The sequence below is a fragment of the Taudactylus pleione genome, unplaced genomic scaffold (assembly GCF_031769625.1).
Source record: "Taudactylus pleione unplaced genomic scaffold, aTauple2 ptg000032l, whole genome shotgun sequence".
NCBI lineage: Eukaryota > Metazoa > Chordata > Amphibia > Anura > Myobatrachidae > Taudactylus > Taudactylus pleione.
The window spans coordinates 42,147,828-42,160,981 of NW_028284434.1; the positions used below are offsets into that span (position 1 = coordinate 42,147,828).

A 13,154-nucleotide genomic window follows, 5' to 3' on the forward strand; every position below is an offset into this window, starting at 1 on the left:
CCATTACATTGCTGCCAATTTTTCCCCTGGATCATTCTTATTTGGTTTTAACGTAATAATAAAAGATGGGAGCTATTAAAATATGTGATCAGCGTGATTACGGAATATGGAAAGCTCATAGAAAAGCTTCAGAATTTACATTAATAAACCTTTTGGCTCAGCTAGTAGTCATGATATTGCAGTGTACCAGTGCTGTAAGTACTAGTGATATCACCAAGGAATAATGCATAAAGTTTTTCCAGTAAGCTGACAGGAAAAAAAAAAATTCCTAGTGAACTGATAGATTACATTCTTATCAAATGTAGTATAGCATGGATAGAAAGCCCTGGAGGCCTATTCCTAGGGTCTGTGGGCCTGACTCAGACTGGTGCCTCTTCTGAGATAGAATGTGTACAGTGTATATACAGTATGTCAGTCTGCTCTTATCACTGGACTACAGGGATTTCACACTCAAACAATAATCTGTCCCATAATGTTTTGCTTTGGTGCCTTTCAGCAAGAATCTTCATCATATGGATAATACAGGCTTGTCTTGTTGCAAGTTCTGGGAACTAGGAAGAATCAGTGAAGCAGAAACAGTGTAGAGAGAAAAGAAAGGTATGGCATAAGTGCAACTTTACACTTTGGTGTATATATATATATTGTGATAGGATCACTGGTAAAGTGGTCTGTGGCAGGTACATTTGTCCCAGATTCCTGTCTTATGTGTTCTAAACCCCCAGGAGAAAGTCTGCAGTGTAGCAGGCTTGAGTCTCTGCTTTTTGAAAAGCCGGTTTGGGACCTGGGGGTTGTGGGTGAGAGGAGAGGGAGGGCTCCACCCACGGCCACTCCAGGTTTTGGTTCTCGCAGCCTGGTAACAGGCTTGTTAAGGTTTCCACCTGAGAGTGGCCAATATAAGCCTAGTGTGTTGAGGGCTGAGTGTCTCACCTGGGGGAGCAGACAGGGCGTTTGCTCAGAGACACTTGAAAACCTATCCGTGAGTACTGTGCTGTGCCTTGTTGCTGGTGAGGGCATTAGGCCCTGCCAGGTTATGGTAGTGAGGGAACCACCTGTGAAGTTAGTGCCCCGACAGGGCTAGGATTTATGTTTATGTTTTCTTTATGTTATTTCTGACATTGCACAATAAAGACTGGCGCCGACCAGCTTGTACTCGCATCCAGACTGGTGTGCTGCTTCCCTGCTGCTGTGTGTGTGTGTAAGGAAGGAGTCCCCTACCCAGGACCTCCTAATCTGACTGTGTCACAATATATATATATATATATATATATATACTGTGCATATATATGCAGGGCCATATGCCGGGCCCAGGAACAGGGGGGCATGGCCTAATCGCGGGAGGCGTGGGCATGCCCCATTGACAATTTCTTTTTAAATAAATCAGTTTTGCAGCACCGAGTAAAATGGGCTTATCTGAAAATGATTGAAGTCCTTTCACCAAGTATGGATCATGTAATTTCTCAGCAGATGACCTCACATGATAACATGTATATATCTGGCATGATACTGTATATCTAGCATAATACTGTTTTAGGACTTTGTAGATTTATTAAACGCAAATAAACTCACATTAAAGAAACTTGTCAAAATTGCATTTTTCACACAAATGATAGTGAAAGCCAGGTAAGATGGTATAACAATTCCTGCTACAATGAGGTGCAATGGAAGCAGTAGCAGCTGGAACTCCCAAATCCACCATGGATGCAACTTTCTGATGCGTTTCGTCCTGGACAAGACTTTTTCAAAAGAAAATAGGAAATGCTTACCTGCTCTCTCTTCTTCTTTCTGTCTTTTCTCTTTGCTGCTCACAGGCTGGCCAGCTCGAGGCTCCTCTTGCTCGCTGGCTCAGACTGCTGCTCTTCCAGAGTATGAGATGTATCACAGACCTGTGTCAGCACCGCCCAGAAGAGAAGGGCGCTCAGGCCAGGAAAGCTGGGGACAGACTATGAGTCACAGTCAGGCCGAGCGCATCATTTGTGAATTATCAATTGCAGCGGGCACCCGGCACTCTATTTATTTTATCCACTCTGCAGGGAAGCATGGGCTGGGGAGGCAGAGCCCGTGTGCCGTGGGCATATGGTGGACATCCATGACTGTGCCCCCTGGGGCCATTACTAAAGCCCTAAGTGTGGACAGAGGTGCAATGAAGTAGGTGCCCTTACAAAGCTGGCACCCGGAGCCAGGCACCCTATATTGTTTCCGGTAGATCCGCCCCTGGTGCACTTGCAAATACACCATGCATGCCAACTCTCCCAGAGTCCTGAATTATTATTTTTTTGGGGTGGGGGGGTGACAGGTTACTCTCCCATACTCCAAAAATACTGGGTCAGTCTTCTGTATCCTGCGAAGTTCACTCATTCTGGGGGTTTGGTTACAGCAGGGGTGAAGCCAAAATGATGCAATCACAGCACCACTCCACCCTACCCTGCTCCTGGGACATGATTGCGCCCTCCAGGCCTAGGGGGGCATGCAAGAGTGCTATAGCAGGTGCAAAAGATATGCCTCTTAACAGGCATACACGTGTTTCATCAGATCGGCGTGAACTGTGGGCCTGATTCAGAGCCGGATACTCTTTGAGAGCGCTCGCTCTGAATCAGGGTGTCCATGTTTTTTTTAAAGACGGCCTCCTGGCCGCTCACTAAGCTGTGGGCTTGCGACGAGACCCTTGTGGTAGGTTCTCGTTCCCGCAAGCCCCAGTGAGCTTTCGGCTCTAATAGAGCCGGAAGCTCACCCACTGACATCACTCGTGATATCAGTGGGGCCGCCCCCAAATGCCAGGCGTTCCTTCGGGAATGCCTCCGTTTGGCCAGCCACCCCCCCTGCCCGCCTCCAAAACGGGGCAAGCTGTCAATCACAATTGACAGCTGCCCCGTTTTGGTGCGAGACCTGTAGCAATGAAGCGCCCGTTTCTGGCCGGGTCTCGCGCATGTGCACGCCGGAGCATGCACAGTGGGGGACCATCGACCCGCTTGCAAGAGCTGTGCGCTCGCAAGCGGGTCTGAATCAGGCCCTGTGTTCCTAAAAACACACCTTTACTGTAATCAGCCTACATTAGATTGCCACTTCCCTCCCCTATCCCACCTCTCCATGTGCCGGGGCCAGTGCATGCACAATGTAATCTGGAACATACTCAGAAGTGGGCCCTGCTCTGCCCTTCTAAACTTGGCACCTGTGTGCCCTGTGGATTTCCAGCGATTTGTTAAAATGCTGCTAGTAGGAATGCCCAGGTTTATCACTCACTGCGCCTTTAATAAATCACTAAACTAGCTCTGACCTCACAGCTAAACTCATTGGGGACATCAATAAAGATTAACATAATTACGGCTTTATCGTCTGCAAATAGTCACACTGGGCTATTTATGAAAAGATCAGCAGGTTATACATGTACAGTAGATAGCCTATGTAAACAAAGGTAAACTACACAAGGACTCGGCTGTTGTGATAGATCTTTCAGATTATTTTAGAATTGTGTTATCTGAATTTAGTATCATTCCCCATAAACTCTTATCTCAATTGCAGGGACTTTGTAACCACTCTGGATTACTTTTTTTTATGATTGAGTGGAGCAATTTAATCTTCCCTTAAAGTAAAGAAGAAAGAAAAAACTAACAGACACAGTATCGTACTGGGACATAAAGGGCCCACAGGGAATGCAGTGGTAGGGGCCCATGCTTAAAGGTTCTAACCAGAGCGCACATAGGGCCTGATTCAGCAAAGATCGCTATTCTGCTAGAACGCACGCACCGCAGTTGCTAATACAAAGCGCTGCGGAATATGTGTGCGCTATATAAATAACTGGTAATAAAAAATAATAATAAATAATATCAGCGGTGAAATGCAAATGTTTGCAATCGCATTGCGATCACAGCTTACCATAAGGATGCCCACTTCCTCTTACACACATCCGTATACTTGGACTGCTCAATTGCACATTTAATCTTCTGAATACTAACACTTCTACATTTTCGCCTAAACTGACCATACAGGTGGGGACCAGGTAATTCTACCCCAATACAACATGACTGGATCTCTAACCAGTTTGACCATGTCAGTAAAAAATAGGTCACTCTGTTGACCTCAACTTGGGTTAAATATATTGAATGGAACAGTCAACACTTTTGAACTAGAGTAACATTATCAGACCTGTTTTTGTCCTTTGTATTATTGCAATGCAGTAAAATAAGTCTTTCCCATCCGGCCGGATCAGTTTGCCCGCTCTTTCATCCTCCGTTCATCTGGATATACATGGTACTACACATGCGCAGTCTGTGATTTATTTTCTACGATGCAATGCGCAGTTTCCAGATATCCATGAGTTCCGCCCATGTTTGGACTTAGGGCCTGATTCAGACCCGGTCGCTAGGCTGCATTCGCACGCAGCCGTCCGCAGTCAAAGTATGCAAATCCCACGATTGCTAGCAAAACATTAGCACGCCCACTATGTTTTGCCGTGCGATCGCGGCATGAAATTAGATGCCCACCAGCCTGACACAAGACAACCACTTTCCCTTAGTAACATACGTCATCTCCAGGAAGTGTATTAAACAATTGGTAACATCGAGAAACATCGGACCCATACGCACCACTTGTGGCTGACCATAGCCTACCACAAGCACTGCGAGTGCTGCTGTGTGTAATTCAACCATGTGACGTGTATGCTGACGATGCGTCTTAATTATGCACGCCCCTGAAATGGCGTCCCAACGCACAGACACACCTGCGTTCACACTACCACACCCCCGTTACCATCAACCACCCCCTGTCACCACCCACAAATGGCACGTCCTGTCACTCATGGATGCGGAGCGTCTTTGTATTGGCTGCGATTCCCGATTGCAGTGACTGGTTTGCTCACGCGCACTGCGTCTTGTACGCATGTGCAGATTGCAAACATCGACAGGCTGCCTGTGAACGCAGCCTTGGGACCGGGTCTGAATCAGGCCCTTACTTCCAAGTCAGAATAAGACCTAAACCCTTTATAAACTATATTCAAATGATGGCACCAGCTGGGCCGCCGTCAGTGGGGGACTGCCGGGCCCGGAGAGAGTGAGGACCTGGGTGACAGTGGTGCAGATATGCACTGGCAACCGGGGAGAAACAAACATTGCTGCCGCCGCCACTTCAGATGTATGGCGCAGCACTGGCTGCGAGCAATCACAACTCGCGAACCAGCAGCCAATGAGGAATGGGCGCTCCTGACTGGCTGCCGGTCAGCGAGCTGGGATTGGCTTGTGGCCAGCACCATAAATCTGAAGTGCCGGCAGCAACTCTGTTTGTTTCTCCCTGGTTGCCAGTGCATATCTGCAGGAGCAGAGACAGCCAAGCGCTCAGGGAAATCCAGCTCAAGTTCAACGGCCCCTGTATGACGGGCCAGGTGGTGAGGAGGGGGCCACACTGGGGAGGGTAACACTGAGGGGGAGGGGCAGACACATACTGAGGGGGTGAGGTGGGGGTCACACTGAAGGGGAGAGGAGGGGGCATCACAGTTAAGGGGGAGGGAAGACAGTAATGTGATGAGGGTGCCTGGGGGGGGGGGCTGCCTATTTTCTCTGTACCGGGCCCCACATTTTCTGGTGGCAGCCCTGGGCACCACTGTTATGCACTTACAGATCTCTAATATTCCTTTTCCACCAAAAACCCAGCTTCAACCCAGAACACTGAGCATGGGTGGAGCCAGGTTTTTCCCCTTTCACACCGGCAGCTGGACCCGGGTCCAGCAGTTTACACTGGACCCAGGTCTTCTGTGACCCAGGTCTTCTGACATAACAATGGATGCTTGGAGATGATGATATCTCCAAGAACTATTGAAGCCAGCCAATCTGCTGGTTTGAGGCATGATCTGGGTCATCGTAACCCAGGTCGCACCTTTTACACTGCATTGTTAACCAGGTCTTTGCTGGGTTTGACCCTGGACGGGCCCAGGGTTGGAATATTGAAACACTTGACCAGGGTTATTTTTTGCCGACCCTTTTACACCAAGCCACACCTTGGGTAAACCCGACAATTACCCGGGATATTTGAGCAGTGGAAAATTAGTATAACGATGCAATTATTCATAGCTAGCTGTTCTGTAGGCCCATAAGGCTTCAACTGCTTTCTTAAGGAGTGTGTGGAAGAAAGAAAATGCTTTGGAGTATTTCAAGAGCCATTAACTCTTCTGGGGACTTACTTTGAGTCATACTTGGGCAGAATTCAGACGTGCATTGTCCATAACGATCTAGAAATTCTGTTCCCTAGGCTCAAAGGGAAATTCTACATTTGGAAACAAACTGGATTCCTTTCCGTTTAGAAAAGTAGAGTTTCTGACACATTTGAATAATTGTCTCTAGGCAAAAATAATTTTTCTTATTGCCAATCAGCTGATTTAGATGCCTATTTCAAAGTTTTGGAACAGTTTGTAGAGTTAATCTTTTACTTACAACCAAAACATTATTAAATAGGGAGTGATATAGAGTTGAATGTGAAAGATGCTTGTTTGCATATACTAATATGCAGCAGCGGCTCCTGCCCTCTTACCTGAGGGGTGTTACTGCTGCTTCTGGTGGCTGGGTCCCTGCACCTGCGCAATGAATCTGGCAGGCGCCAGGGCCGGCGTATGAGAGGCAGTGGCGCCACCCATTCGTATAACCCGCTTCTAGGAACTGCATCGATTGCAGCCTCTAGAAGCCATGCAGTGATGTCCGAAAGGCAGAGCAGCAGCTTCCACTGGAAGCCGCCCTCTGCTAATCGCAGCCCGGACGGGCAGTCCCGGGGGGAGGAGACATCCCCACCTGGTGCTGCCTGTCCTATGTGTGACTGGCAGTTAGTGCTTCCATGGGAAGCCACCTCCAGTCACATTATAGCCAGTGTGCAATTATTTTACTACCTTGCTGCCACCGGTGCCATTTTACTTATACTTTCTTCAGATATATGGTGCCAGTCATCACAGTGCCAGATTCTTCAGCGCAAGTGCTGGTGCAATTTCCTCCAGGATGGAGGGGGCCATGGGAATTGCACATGTGACTCACTGTGTTAAAATTACAAAGGGCACATTTTTTGCTCCAGTTCTGTGAATTGAATGTAAATTTCATATAAATGCCATAACATGTACATCTGAAGATGAAGCTAATACAGATTAGCACTTTCCCATGTGCAGAGGTCCTCACAGACACAGACATGCTAAAGACAGCTGAATATACTGTCATTTCTTTTCCTTTGTGTACCATCTGGAATTTTTTCGCCTCCTTCTACAGACTGTTATGGTGCGCCATTCAGCTGGAGTGTAGCTTACTGTTTTTCAGTCAAGGGCAATGAAAACATCTTGTCAGTTAGTAACATTAGTTGTAGATCTGCCCTGACTGGACAGGTTAGTCCACTCTGCTGCTTTGTGGATAAGAGAAACATAATCAGTTCACTAATCTTTACCCTAAACGGTTTATGGTCCGGTTCATCCGATCAGGCACCAATTAACTTGGCGTTAAAAGATGTCACGGGAAACTGTAACATTCTCACAGAGTGTCAGCATGTGCGGGGTGAGAAACACCTACAGGCTTAGTTACTGTGTCAGAAAAATGAGCCTTATTTAGACAATATGAAGCTGAGACTGAAGTCGATATTATGTTACAAGAATAATCAGGCAAAGCAGAAATAAACTGTAACCCTTAGTGGTCGGCATAGAATCAGTTGTTCTTATTTCTAGAAGCATCAATAATATATAATAAGGTATTTCTCATTTTCCACACCCGGACCTTGCCTGGCGTTTTCTATATGAAATATAAATGAAATTAAAAAAGCTGGAAACACTTTTTTTCCCCTGAGAATCTCATTTGCACATAGCCTTTTTATTATGAGCAGCAAGTTTTCTACCTTTGTTACATGAATCTGATATTTTACGATGCCCTCCTGCAACTCCATCTTACCTTTGCATCATCTCTTGGGTGGATATATTGATATGACTGGCACTATAAGAAAATGTATTTAGCTGGAGGTATTTTCTAACATGTGCCCTGGGTGCCGGATATGAGGGACTGCCATTAGAGCTGGCTCCAGGGCCATTTGACCCATGCGGCCGAACGGGGGAACCACCCCATTAGGGGCACAGTGCCACTGTTTAGAGAGAGCCATGCCACTCCTCCACGACTGAGCCTGCAGAAGCACACTGTACTGGGCACTTGCAGGCTCAATTGCGACTCGGGCAATCGGCAACATATCGTCGTGACATCATAGGTCATGTTGAAGGTAGTTTCGCCATACGTTGTCCCTGCCCTTGCTACGGCTGGCTGCGGTGGTGAGGGGCTGGCTAGGGAAGGTGCTCGGGGCTGACTGAGGAAGGCGATAGGGGCTGGCTGAGGAAGGTGATGTTGGAGCTTGCCGGCGCTGCAGCTTTAAGGAGAAGCAAGAAGAAGGCCCAGATATGGGAAGGAGGGGGGGGACACAGACTGCTGCAGAGACACTTTTGGGGGGTGCCAAATTACTGTCTTGCCCTGGATGACAAAAATCCTAGTTTCGGCCCTGCATGAGGACAGTGTAATCTGAGTCAGTCAGACAGGAAGATGGTAAGGAGCGGTGGAGGGCTGTGCTGTGAACGTGAATGCTAAAAGGACGGCCATTCCTTTCTGGTAACAGGATCACTGTGGCTCATTGACATTAATAATGTCAACAAGCACCAGGGGGACAGCGATATGTCGAGCCCAGGGTGGTAACATGGGGTGTGTGACTGGTGCTGTTGCACAGAGTGCAGGGCCCTGGGGCAGTACCGTTGCTACCCTGTTACACCTGCATGTAGCTTGCAGAGTGTCCGGAATGGTACCCTACAACCAGTAGCACTGCTACAGAGCCGCCCGGAGCGTCCTTTGGACACTCCGGGAATTGCTCTACTTCCTAGAGCCAGCGGCCCCACTCCCTAGGCATGATGTCATGTTATCACAGGTTTGGTACAGGATGCCGGCACTTGGGATCCCGGCGGTCAGAATCCCGATGCTGGCATCCCGTCAGGGTTAGGATGCCGACACTTGTTGGTCAGTATCCTAACCCTCCCCCTCTACCTACCCTAACCCTCCCTCCCTGGTGCCTGAACCTAACCTTCCCCCCTAGTGCCTAAACCTAACCTCCCCCTCCCTGCACCCTAGTCCTAACACTCCCTCTTAGTGCCTAACCCTATACTTCCCCCTAGTACCTAACCCTAACACTCTCCCTAATCGCAGTACTTACCATCAGGATGCTGGCGCTGGGATTCTAACAGGTGTCGGGTTTCCGGCGCAGGCATTCTAAGCGTCATCATCCCGACTGGTACTTTGGCAGTTTGTAGAGTACTTCTAAGGAGAATAGAATTAAACAGTGTGCAAAGTGAAAGGTAAGCAGACCATTTTTGTTTTAATGGGATTCCAGCCTGAACGCAGAGAGGTTTTTTATTTGGTTTAAATACAAGACATAAAAATAAAACTGCAAAGGAAGAGCATCCCGAGCATAAGCCTACAAATCAGCAGTCTGTATTTAGCATTTCTGTATCTTGGTAGCTACCCAACTACTCAACAAAAGCTCAGGCTTTTCACTTTCCCAGAATGAAGTGACATAAAGGAGCACCACTCTCTAACAGGAAACAGAGCACACAGTGTGCAGTGCTGCTTGTAGGTAACGATACTGCCTTTGAACCTCTATATACCCCTACCTATACCTTCTAATATCCTGCCTATAAACCTCTAAGGATCATGCTAATTTGCGTACGCAGTCATACAGTAAATAAAGACTCCAGACCTAGAACCTGTGGTTCCAAAGCACAAAGTATTATTCAAGTAAAAGTACAGCAGTTACACGCTATGATCCTCATATAATCTTAGCGCAAAGAGATTATATTACAGACCCAAGTACAGTTATACATACGCAGCGCTCTCTGGTCCAGATGTAGGCATCAGCAAGAAACCCCCGTCTATCAGCATTCAGCACGAAGACTAGGAACCCAGGGTCAGAGCACACATATTTATACCCCCCAGGAATAAACAACACAATAGAGAAGTTTTTTGCTAATACCATTGGTCCTAAAGGAGAGGGCATATGTTACAAGGCATTTAACAGGTTGGTTCAAATAGACACAGTCCAGCCTCTAACAACTAGTGGTCTCTGGTTTCCCGCCTCATGCAAATCCTAACAGTTGTTCATATAATGTACATTTTGTTGTTTGAAGTCTCTGCGGTCCATAAGTTGAGAATGCATGTTGCGATCTCTCCATCGATATTACCGGAATACTGTTGAGAGAGTATGCATCAGTACAATACCAAACATGGCTTACTTATCACGTATAAAACCTTAGTTATGAAATAACCTTTATTTCCTAGCAATGATAATAAATGTGCATACTCGAAATCTTATACCTTAAAGCTTATGGAACCTTGTATGTGAATATCTAATGTGTGAGTATGTGGGGTTTGATGTAAAGACGCTAGTTAACTTGGGGCAGATGCGTGTGCATGGAGCTAATATTCAGCGTTTTCATACAGGGTCTTATGCATTCGCTAATATGCGACTAGTTAACAGCGCAATTGTGCGTATTAATGTGTGTATGAGAAATGGTGAAAGATGCAATCACATGATGCTAATAGTATTATCGCCACATGTACTAAAGTGTGAGTTTATCTAAAATGGCGCTTAGGCGGCTATTCCCAAAATGGCGTCTTGTGATCTCATTTCCAAGATGGCGTCTTGCGGCCAGTCGCAAGATGGCGTCGCTGTGATCCAATTTTAAACTGATCTTGTCTCAGCCAATTATTTAGCTTTGACAGTCCACCCTTTGATAGCGAACAACATGCTACCACAATCTGATTTTAAAATATAATTTAGGCTTACATTTATATACTATTTAGTGTTATTATGGGATGGCACAAGGTGGTTCTTAATCCATCAATAATGTGTCTCTGAGTGGGGACATAAAACTACTATTATACGCACACCGCGGATCTTGGAAGATCATGTGAAAGGTGTGGGGATACACCAGTCCTATAAAGGCAGTATTGAAGGGGAAATTTGAGACTTTACATTATCTGAGGTGTTTTAAAATAACATTTCAATAATACAGTCTATGCATGTTTAAATATAATACATTAAATGATGGTATTTCTTAGTTCATGGTTGTAATGCAGTTCTGTATTTACCTCGGTATTCATACTGACCACCATCATAATTTCGTTCTTTCATTTTACTCTATTTTTACATTTTCCACACTTCAACACAATAGGAACACACTGGACATATATGCCAATTATTAAGATGACAATCAGTATAAGGATTAAGAATTTGCCATTGCTGGCGATCACTTCCTGGACCCATTCCCCTAGACCTGAGAACCATTTCACTGGGTTCAGCCATGAAACCCATCCTTCTATCTTCTCCAATACTTCAGCCACTGAAGCATTATGGTTCTTACGAAATTCCCATTTTAGCTGCAGAATTTCATCCATCTTCCGGTCTATCACTTCCTTAGGGTCGCTGGTATCATTGGTGACATAGGTGCAACATTTTACTCCAAATTGGGTGGCCAACGTTACGCAATACCCTCCAGTAACAGCAGTTAAATAATTTAACACTAGCCTGTGTTGCACCAGTTCTTTCTTGTACGCTTGCAATTCTCTCCCTGTATACATAAATGTGTCATCGTACAGCTCGGTAATATTATCTATCAATTTAGCAAGTTCCTGAATATATCTAAAGTTTAATGTACCCTGAGCGATCCTGGTGGGATCCAATGCGACTAAAACTTGAAAGCCAGTTGTCTCACTAATTAACTGAGTGGCTTTGTGCACGTCACCAGGTATCATATTTTGTTTGCCTCTGTGTTCATATTGTGTGTGAAGAAATGGTGACGGTGTGTTTTTATGTATACCAAGCATTTCAACATGTGTGAGGGTCATAACTTCTGGGACTACTCTTCCCAGGTAACACAAACCTTCGGAACTCGGGGAGAGCCACTTATACGCTTTTCTTCCACATATAAAATATACATTATCAGGGAGAACATAAGGAATGGTATGCATCATTATCATTAAGCACATTTCCCTTGCAAACAATCCTATTTCTGGGTCTTCCATCTGGTATATGCAAGTTTATGGCTGTATTATTTTAGCACAATAACCATCTGGCACCTTACCAATAAATTCTATGGTGGAACTCAATACATACCGGTACCTAAAATGTCTCCCACTAGATTTAATTGAGCATAACAGATCATGGTTTATGGACTCATTATCAGCTCTTTGTGAGAAGGTCAACGTCTGATCATTCCCTGTCACTTCTCAACTCCCGGGTTTATTGGGGTTGGTTATGTTTAAACACAAAAGTGATCTATCTACTTGGAATTGATAGAGTTTGAAATGAGGTGGTTTGGATGAGAGGAATTTTCCATCCAAGGTTTTCCCTTTCTGTAATTCTAAAATTTCCGTGATATTCAGCGGAAATGGCACCAACCCTACATTATGCTGTCCCTGTGGCACAAGTGAACACACACAGCAATCAGTTTGATTTAACACTTTGCCTACCATGCTATGATAATCCTCTAAAGGATACCCACCCCAGTATGGGTTATATTTAGGCTGGCACCGTTGGATACAATTCTCATCAACTAGGGACCCACAAAGCTCACAAATACAGGAATCTTCAGACGATAAACCTCCACACCGTCCCCGAGTATCCAGAATAACAGCTCTTTTAACAATAACAGTACTAAGTTTGGTCAGACACTCCCCTGATTGGCATTGCACTCCTTCTGACTCCACTCCATCAGCACTGCCATCAACTCCCCTCTCCACAATCGGTCCCCCTTCACAGAAACCGGACATTCCCAAACCAAGCAGGATGATGAACACTCTAAAAGAGAACATGAAAATGAACACAGCAGGCCCGTCCATTGCCACAACAAGACCTGCAGATTTCTTTTAGTTCAGGTATCTCACTACAACCTTTTTAATCCTCCCTTGAACAAGTTTGCGAGTGACAGGTCCACGCTATCAGCCTTGTCTCCGACTTGTTTCTCCACCGGTTGATTGACCTTTTTGCAGTGAGTGGAATGGACCCAGGTATCTCTCTCAGCCACCTTCAACGATGTAGTACTTGTCAGCGGCACCTGGTATGGACCTTCCCACCAATCAGTCAAACAACCTGAACGCAAAAAATTTCTGATCATAACATATTCT

General features: G+C 45.8%; 1 long non-coding RNA gene across 1 annotated transcript in view; it reads left to right on the plus strand.

Annotated features, from left to right (window-relative positions):
- The first annotated feature begins 468 nt into the window (after window positions 1-468).
- The window catches only part of LOC148539056 (uncharacterized), a 78,545-nt gene continuing 65,859 nt past the window's right edge, over window positions 469-13,154 (plus strand). Inside the window, exon 1 of the long non-coding RNA XR_015871331.1 lies at window positions 469-597. This is a non-coding gene — a long non-coding RNA (uncharacterized LOC148539056). The remainder of the gene's footprint in view (window positions 598-13,154) is intronic.